The following is an 8,483-nucleotide window of genomic DNA, read 5'->3' as shown; positions in this document are numbered from 1 at the left end:
TATTGGACTGGTTTCTTGGGTCTAAATAGAAGTGGGAAGATCAGAGGTGGACAACCTGTGTAACGCGGTACTCTGGCGGATTGGAATGGATTCTAAAGAAGTGGGTAGAGCAGTAATTAGCAATATGTGTGTCACTGCATCCCAGACTTACGATTTTGCCCATTATTGGCACCACTGGTGTAGAAGAAGGACTGGGGCCCGACCAAACTTATTAAATCAGCTCTAAATTCTGACGAACTCAAAAACCACAATCAGACATCCTTCCCTAACCCTCCTCAACCCAACTCATAACACAGCTTCCAATACTTACTTCCTTACATCCCACAGCTCCATCACATCCCCATATCAAAAGCATCAGCTATAGCAAAAAATTCCGGAAAATTTTTCAATATGTTTTCATTCACAAAAATTTAAGTGAATTCTTCTCACTTTCACAAATATGAAGCACGCGAAGCCATAAAACATGTTTTTGAAAAATGATAACACTAGAAAAACTTTTTTTTCCCGTGCAGACGACTACAGACAAGTGCAATGGATATACCAGAGAAGTTGAATTGAAAAAATGACAAATGTGTCCGCGTTGGCAGCTACTGAAGTGATTTTAAAAATTTTTTTTATGGTTTTAGATGGAAATTTTTTGTTTCAAACTGATCATATTTTTTATGTTCAGGAAGTTTGTTGGACGGAAAATTAATGGAATTTTGTCAAGTGCTGTAAATGTTTGATGGAAATTTTTAAGAGTGTCTGGTGGTCGGATGTGTAATGGATTTGTGTGACTAATAATTTTGGGTTGTCGAATAGGATAAATTGGGTAATTGATACAAAGGCTGGGTTCAGGCTGGCGTGACTCTGGCATCTGGGATTTACACCAAATTGTGGCTTAAGACTTGTTACCCGATATGCCAGAGTTATGCCGGATTTCAGTTACAGCTATCTCAAAGCACTTCAAACAACGAGTAACACAAGTCGGTTAATTGATCCAAAATCCGACACAAGGATCCGAATCCATGCTATGAACGACATGACTCTGACTTGGTGCTGGATTCTCTTTTGATTCGACACCATGCTAAAGGTCATGTCGACCTGAAATAGAATTAAAATTGAATCAGGTACTGAACCAGGGTCACACAACTCAGAGCATGATTCTGAAGTCAAATACCGGATTTTGGATCGATTGACCAACTTATTCTACTCGAGATTCCTAAAAGTCCTTTGACATACTTTTAAAGTTGTTCCCAGTTGTTCCTTATTTCCTTAAATTCTTTAAATACAAAAAATTACGTAGTAAATTTTACAAAAATTCCTCAGTTCTAAAATTATCGACAATTCTATTTTTGGAATGCTAATTAAAATTCAGCAAAGCAGAAAAATTCTTCTTCATTAACTTAAAATTTCAAAGCTTAAAATGAACATCGGAACTGTCAATAAAAATTTTCTAATTAAACTTTTCGTAATTTGCTCTTTTCCTTCTATTTTTAGTATGGAAATTATTCGCAATTCTGGTTGTAAAAGGCTTGATTTCAAGGAATGAATTTTAATAATTTTCTATGTTGCAGAATGCTGACTGATTTAGCTCATTGACTGGTTTTTCAAACAATTTACAAATTTGGTTGTTTTAGTCTTGTGGCTGGCACTTGGATCTAAGCATACAGTCAACTCATTGGCTTATTGGCTGAACTTGAATATCCTGAATTGTTCATTCAGGATGTCTTGCTAATAACTAGAATAACGGTAGAAATATGACATATGTTATGGAACGTACCAAAGAAAATGTCTTTAGTCAACAGTAGGTCTAGCTGATACCTCAATATTGTGATTTGTGCGGTTTTGGTCGAGGATTGTCTCTAAGGTTTGCCGTGAAAAATTAAAGGTTGCCACAAGATTGTCCACCACTGTTTTAACAAGACATTCTTTTGAGTTGTCCACTGGAGTATGTGTCAATCCGAAATGGAACCGCCTGTCAAGTTTTCAATTGAGTAACTGTATGCCTGACTTTAAAAACGAGAAATTGCATCATTCTAATTTTCATCACGACTATATTAGTCATTTTATAAGCTACACATACAGTTAGTTAAATTAAAACTTATCAATTCCAGGTATAACCCATTCACGATGAGGATGAATAGTCTATCAATTAAACTCACACTATTTCAGTGCCTCTGGGCTTCAATGTCAATATGTCAACAATATTTTTTGAATGATTCCCAATTAAAAATTGAAATAAAAAAATTCCGTCGACAATTCCATTTAATTTGCCAAAAAAATCATTCACATCCATGTTGAACTTCAATATTTGCTGATATATTTTAATTAAAACGCATCTGTACATGACTCAATGCATGAAAATTAAACGTGACATGATGAAAACTACAATTTTTTGTACAAATTTCCTCATTTAAGCACGTAATTCTTTTCCCATCATGTCATGTAACATTAATTTCATGACAAAAAAAAAAGAATGAGATTGAAAGTGCCATTTGGGATGAAGTGAAGAAGCTCTTCTTTGCCTTTTGTTCTCATCTCTTGCTCGCAAAGTACTTTATCTTAATTGCTCCATAAAATAGCAATTCATTCAGTAATTCTATTTTTTTATTGTTTCTTGAACACAGCACATATATGTAGTTGTTACGGATGTGCAGTAGCTAGTTGTTGGTAAAAGAAGCTGTTAAGTAATTGAAATTGCATTCTGTCAATTTATGTGCTTGAGGCAGTGGTTCAGAATCTTTTGTATTTTAAGGTACAGCTTGGTATGAAGTACACGGCATGTGGTTCATGGCATTTCCGAACCTATTTGTTGGTACACCTGGGACGAAGCCTGAGGGGGGGGGGTCATTTGGTGGCACGGACCCTCCTATGAGAATTATAAACCCATTTGTTTTGCAACTTTTTTCATTTTTAAACACAGGTTGCCCACCACTGCCTTACACGTAAAAAATGGAGTAAATTAAAGATAAAAAAGAATCTTATTCATTTGCTATGTTCTTACTCAATTCCAAACAGAAAAGGAAATGGAAACTAATTGTTGTTAATTTTTCATTCCTTCAACGAAAATTTCATCTATTATACTTGCTTAATATACATTACATGCCGTAAGCAAAGTAAAGTTGTTAAATTGCATAAATTAATTTGTAAGCGCTACATTCGTTCGCGGTGCTTTTCTAAACAAGTGAATGCATTGAAATTGAGTTGTTGGAAGTGATATGTCTGGTTTTGAATGACATGTTGAGAGTTTAGGGCTTATTGTTTGGAATGTGATGACTGCATTCATTGGGAATTGTGGGAATTTACTAAATTTTGATTATTTTAGGCTGTAGCTATCCAAAAACTATCCAGAATAGGCAAATTGCATGCTCATCTATCGAAGAACTGCAAAAGTCACCAAATTTCATGTGACTTACAGCTTAATACACAAAAATTCACAAAAATGTCTCCAATATCTCTACAAATCCATCAATAATACATCCATACATCCCACACATCAAGCTGCAAATTCAATTAATGACATCATCCCATATTGAGCAACCTATTGACCCAAAATATTCGCTATTTACAATCCCATAATAAGCTAATTTTTAAACTCATTCGTCTCACATCTCTCACATTGTTCCTCTCACAGTTTATCTCATTTTTATCTCTATTATGATGAATAATGAGATGTTTAGTGCTACTTTTAGTCTTCATCTATTGTTTATTACTTTACAAAAACTTGCTTCTTATTATTTATCTCATTATGATTATTTTAAAATCTATTCATTTTATCGATTTAAAAATGAGGAAGAGAAAAGGGGGAATGTTCAGTTGGTGCGTTACCTTACATATATATATATATATAAAGTCTAGGTCTTGGCATTAGGAACCATTTTGAGTATGGTGTGCCATGCCACCCTTACCAGGTTGCCAACCCCTGTCTTTAATAATAAATAAGAAGATCTTATGGATGGAAGAGGGTCAAAAAGTAGATTTTTTGCGTTTAGTCAGTAGTTTATAGCCTGTGTGCCACGGTCATGAACCGTAAGCCCTGTGCCAACCATCTGCGATTTCAGAGTGTCCCGTTTTAAAGTGAACCGTGGGACACAGATTGCTCATCACTGCTTGATTACGAAGAGCGGTCAAAATAGTCAATTGTAAGCGTTACGTAACAATTGAACGACCCCAAAGAAGTGATACAAAAAAAATATATTAAAAATTCTTCTTATTCATGTAAGACACCATGTGGTAAACTTATTTTTAAGATGCCATAATAGACATAAATATTTTGTTATTCTACGGTTATGATATATCTCTATCAATTTATTCTCCTTTTTTCCTACATCTCTCTATTATTATACTTTTTTGTTGTTTATTCAAGGTAAAATTTATTGCTTCACAAACATCGATAGAATTTATCATATTACTCACATACTTTTTTATTTTAAAGACTGCCTTAGACTTGATGTTCTTGGATGAAAATAAAATATAATCAATTGCTGCCGACAGTTACGATGAAAGTTTTAGATTACAATGGAATATTAAATTTTTTACAATGTTTATGACTTGATTGAGATTTATTAATTACATAAACTTTCACACTCAACTGAGGATGATGGAATGAAGATATAGAGAAAAAACCCATAGATAAGATTTTACAAGTATTCGTACCTGAATTGGGATTAATTGAAACTTTTTTTCAAGGAAATTATTAAAAAGTTTATAACTATTTCGTGTTGTTTTGAGTACCTAAGAGTCGTGAGGCTTGTGGATGAACTCATAGAAATATAAAATTTAAATCAATATTTTTAAAATCGACTTAAAAATTTAATTTAAATTTGAAGAAGGAATTTAAATTTAAAAATTGAATTAAAATTTAAAAATTGGATTAAAATTTGAAAATTGAATTTAATTTTAAAAAATTAATTAAATTTAAAAGAATGAAATTTTATGCAAAAACTTCAAAGTTGAAAAATCAGTTTTTTTAATTTTTTAACCTCATTTTCCTTACCATTCATGTTAAAGAATTGTCACATTGATATATATGCTTCAATGGTCTAGTTGGTAAAGTTCTAAACAAGAATAAATATGTCATGAGTTCGATTCTCTCTTTGAGCAATATACGGTTTTCGTTTAGTATTTGTTCATTTTTAATTTTTTCAATTTTTTTTAAATTTTTCAAATTTTTTTCAATTTTTCAATTTTTTTAAATTTTTAAAATTTTTTAAACTTTTAAAATTTTTTAAACTTTTCAAATTTTTTTAAATTTTTAAATTTTTTAAATTTTTCAATTTTTTTAAATTTTCCAAATTTTTTTAAATTTTTCAAACTTTTTTTAAATTTTTCAAACTTTTTTAAATTTTTCAAGTTTTTTTTAAATTTTTCAATTTTTTTTAAATTTTTTAATTTTTTAAGTTTTGTTAAATTTTAAAATTCTCCAATTTTTAAAAATTTTCAAACTTCTCAAATCTTCTTAAATTTTTTTAACTTTTTCCAAACAAATTTAGAAACATTTTTAAATATTTTCTCACGAGTGTTCCACGCTTTAATTTAAGTTTTACAATATTTCGCAGTAATTCTAAATAATTTTCAAATGACGGAAATTTTGCAAAACATTAAACTTTTTGTGTGAATTTTAAAAACATTTTATGCAAACGTATTTCCGTTAACACAAAGGCAAAGGCAAAAGCAACACAATCATTCCATTTAAAAAACTGTTCCTTCAATTTCCTTACAAACTATTAAATCATCCATTAAACTGACCCATTTATCCACCCAGATATAACAGAAGAACCCTTCACATAGTAAAAAACTTTTTTTTTTAATTTCCCCCAGCACTCCATCTGCATGACCCCATGAACAAAAAAAAAAGGATTCACTGAACACAAAATTGAATTTTCAGATGCATGAATAATCCACAGAAGCGAGTCAGAGTGAGTAAAAAAATTATTGTTGCGTGAAAATTTAATTGCAAAGTTTTTTTAAACGAAAAATTTTTTCGGTACACATGCATACATTTACATTGAAACACATCACATCCACCCACCCTACCCCCGTCATGATAATCATCATCATTAAATTATGTTTCATCCCCACAAAAACCAAATGTTTGTATAAACATTTCCATTTCAACCCCTTATTTTTACACACATTGTATGTAGCGTGTCAGGGGTGTAGCTGGGACATTTTAGTAGGGGGATCCGACCCCCTTATATACCTATATTATTTTTAAATAACCTTATTCAAAAGTAAAAAAAAACGTTACAAAATTAACGGTTTTCCATACAATTTTCGGAGGGGAGGGGGGGGGTCGTGCCTCCAACGCCCTCCCCACCCCTACCCCATGCTCCACCCCTGACATATATGCTGCGCACTATGAAACAGCACTTATCCGCATTCATACGTTTCTCTAACTTTTGATGTGGTTCCCATTTTACCTCCTCTATAGAAATATTAACCGACGTTTCATTATATGTGCCTGTAATGTTCTATAGATATGTTGATGTTTATGCCATTAAGCTTCGTCATTCAACTTTTTTTTTTTTTTGATCTCATTTCAATCTCTCATCATAAATTTTTGTTTAGGGGCTGCACATGTGTGTGTAGGTGTTTGTGTTTGTTTGCGGAATAGAAAGGAGCACAAGTTAAAGGGTGGGTTGTGATGGCGATGCTATTAAACAGCATAAGAATTCTATTAGATATGATATGGAATTTTTGCAGAAGAATGAACGTCTTGGAATTTTCATTGTTAGGTATTGAATGCATAGTTTGTGAGGAAATATAGAACATAGTTTAGTGCTTTAGCATTAGAAGCCATGGTTACACTAGGAAGCTTAGTTGCTGCATTCATTTCAACGTTCAACAGTTCAATGTCTATAATTTTGTTTTACAACAATGGAAGGAATATCTAAATATGAATTTATGTCTATGGATCCACCCTAAAATATCTCAAGGAAATGCTGTTTCCTTTCTAAAAATATTGAAAATGTTCTCGACTTTGTTGAGTGAATAACGCGCATTTTTGTCGCAACTATTAGTATTTGAGATCTCTACAAGACAGAAAGCCGAGCAAGTCGAGCAAATCGAGCAAGTCTAGCAAATTGAGCAAGTCGAACAAGCCGAGCAAATCAAGCAACCCGAAAAAGTCGAGCAAGTCGAGCAAATCAAGCAAGTCGAGCAAATCGAGCAACCCGAACATTTCGAGCAAGTCGAGTAAGTCGAACAAATAGAGTAAGTCGAGCAAGCCGAGCAAACTGAGCAAGTCGAGCAAACTGAGCAAGCTGAGCAAGCTGAGCAAGCTGAGCAAGCTGAGCAAGCTGAGCAAGCTGAGCAAGCTGAGCAAGCTGAGCAAGCTGAGCAAGCTGAGCAAGCTGAGCAAGTCGAGCAAGTCGAGCAAGTCGAGCAAGTCGAACAAATCAAGCAAGTCGAGCAAACCGAGCAGGTCCAGCAAGCCATGCCAGCCGAGCAAGTTGAAAAAGTCGATCAAGTTGAGCAAGTTGAACAAGTCAAGCAAGCCGAATTAGTCGAGCAAGCCGAGCAAGTCAAACAAGCCGAGCAAATTGAGCAAGTCCCAGCGAGCCAGTAAGCCAGCCAGCAAGCTAGTAAGTCAACCAGTTAGCCAATCTACCAGCCAGCCAAACCAAGTGCATTATTAAGTGCCCTTCCCTCAAAAATCCATTTAATATCTTGTATTCCTCAAAAAAAAAAAAAAAATCCATGAGAAAAATCACAACAGAATGAGAATGTATAAAATAATACAAAGTAGATAAAAAGAAAGGAAAAGAAATAAAATGATAATGAATCATATTGTGATGTAGAAAATGTAGGAAAATGAAATGATACATGTCATGTGAATCCCTTCAGGTGCTTGATACATGTGTATCTAACAGAAATATCTGCTTAACGATAATGAATTCTTTATTATTCATATGTATGATTTATGCGATTTTTATGTTACATGCTGTAACAAATTTTTATTTCTGTTATTTTTAATCTTTATTCATCTCCGTCACTGCGTGGCGCGCCCACGAATATTAATCAGACAATATACCAAAAAAAAAAAAACAAGTGGCATGCAAAAGTTAAAGCTGTAACAGGTTCTAAGCCTCTCATGAATGAATAACACAAATTTTTCGTGTGTACCGATTGAGGCTGGAAGAAGTAGAATATTTTTGGTACACACATACGCTATGGTGATAACATGCAGACGCATTTGACAGGTTTGGAATGCATAAATATGAGTGGGGTTGTATGTAAGTGACGGGGAGGTTTATGTTGGGTATTAAATGGTTATTGGGATTGAGATGGCAGTGACTATAGCTTAGCTTAGTGTTGTTACAAAAATTACATCGCTGGAAGTCTTCTTTATTGTTGTTAAAGGATTTTATAGACTGGATCTTGGTAATTGAAAATAGGCAGCTAGAAATAGAGCCTGCTTCAGACGTCAACTAAGAGATGCAATGAATCACAGCAACAAAAAGGAACCATGACAGTCCATTTGTATGGCTAGCGAAATA

This window comes from Chironomus tepperi, unplaced genomic scaffold (assembly GCF_022539635.2).
Source record: "Chironomus tepperi strain 1889 unplaced genomic scaffold, CSIRO-AGI_Ctep_v1 contig_37, whole genome shotgun sequence".
NCBI lineage: Eukaryota > Metazoa > Arthropoda > Insecta > Diptera > Chironomidae > Chironomus > Chironomus tepperi.
The sequence above is the reverse complement of the archived record's forward strand: the minus strand, read 5'-3'. Positions refer to the sequence as shown.